Here is a 1,703-nt window from a genome sequence, read left to right as displayed (position 1 = left end):
TGTGATTAGAGACATTTGTAGGATCCCTTGGAACAGCGACTTGTGATTGGACTGTGTCCAATTGCCCCGTATCTAACTGATATACACCCTATTTTTAGACTTGATTTTACCAATGGTTTACATCGTGCACTTGATACGCGTACTAAATATTAACTTTCTATTAAATAATCTTAATATCGATGATGTATATAAACAACAGTATATTAAGCTGGTATAATACTCATCAAGAAGATATATCGATTGAATGCGTCGTCGTTGATTGTCAATATTAATGCATTGTCAATTTTAAGATTATTTAATAGAAAGTTACTATTTAGTACGCGTATCAAGTGCAGGATGTAAACCAGGCCACTACCAGTACTGCGAATATATAGTTTGGGGTGTATATCACGTGTTCACTATAAGAAAAATACTAGATTCTTAAAATATATATATCTAGAATGTATATTAATATAAACACAAAAATATTATATATATACATGTGTATGTTGTAGCTTATGACTTTTTAACAGTATCTGTTTTATTTAGTGGTGGTTGAATTTTTATTTTTTCTTGTTTAAGTGACCGGTGCTTGTTTGATATCACTGCATTTCGTAATGTTGAATGAAGAAATCTTTTATTAACAGTTTCTTTAGGTTTTACCCATCCACTAGGTCCCATTATTTCTGCTTTTCGTGTTTGACCAAGTTTGGCTTCTTCCAATAAAGCTTCCACTGCAAGTCTGCAAAATATATTTACATACATTAATATAATAATAAAAATACCAACAGAAGAATAACAAAAATATTGCTGATGGATATTGTGATAAATATACTCTACATCAGGAGAATCTATTTTATAAGTCAATATTATTTCATATGGAATGATAATATAATAAATCAAAAAGCAACCGTTATTAAGCCTTTTATTTATACACAAAAGACCTGTTTAAATACATAAAAAACAAAATATAATATCTAATAAATAATGTTATATACATTTAAGCTAACATGATAGTAACAACATGATAGTAACAATTGTTATTATATTTATATAAATGACACAAAATTATAAAACTATCTGTTCAATGTCTCATCATCCATATTTGCTTATTCGGGATTGTTATCCTAGAAAAACTGAAACAAGAGAAAATAATGAAACAATAAAGTATAGGACAGATTGGACACAGGGCAATTGGACACAGTCCAATCACAAGTCGCTGTTCCAAGGGACCCTACAAATGTCTCTAATCACACGGTGCTGTGATTGACTGTGTCCAAATGCACCGTGTCCAAGTGCACCGCTCTCTATAGTTTGTGTTACATATTCTATAGATTTGAAGTATTGACACTGAATATCGGAACGTACTTTAGCATTATCTGAGATACAGTATTGCAAAAACTGGGATTGTGGAGCAATGGCGTAGGGTCATTAAAGTTACATGCACTCAGCCATCTATTGAAATCTAATAAAGCCTTGTATTACAAAAACTCCTTAATATATAAATGTATATTAATACCTCTAGTCAAAAAAACACATCATACATAACAAAAAAAATTTGTTTAGGAATGTAAGTATGAATAAGAATAAGAGACAAGACATTCTACAATTGACATTCTACAATTGAAAAATAGAAAAGCAGAAGTCAATTAAAACTTGCGCTAGTAGTCAGATAGTCGACATTCTGCTTTTCTACGAGCGTAAGTTCTGATTGGATTTTACTT

General features: G+C 30.5%; 1 pseudogene; it reads right to left on the bottom strand.

Annotated features, from left to right (window-relative positions):
• Positions 1 to 453: 453 nt before the first annotated feature.
• Positions 454 to 1,082, bottom strand: LOC116848031 (annotated as a pseudogene).
• Between the last annotated feature and the right edge of the window lie 621 nt (positions 1,083 to 1,703).

The sequence above is a fragment of the Odontomachus brunneus genome, unplaced genomic scaffold, assembly GCF_010583005.1.
Source record: "Odontomachus brunneus isolate Ranch 3 - 2012 unplaced genomic scaffold, Obru_v1 Obru_scaffold_087, whole genome shotgun sequence".
In the NCBI taxonomy this organism is placed as follows: Eukaryota; Metazoa; Arthropoda; class Insecta; order Hymenoptera; family Formicidae; genus Odontomachus; species Odontomachus brunneus.
This window is presented reverse-complemented; position numbering and strand designations above follow the sequence as displayed.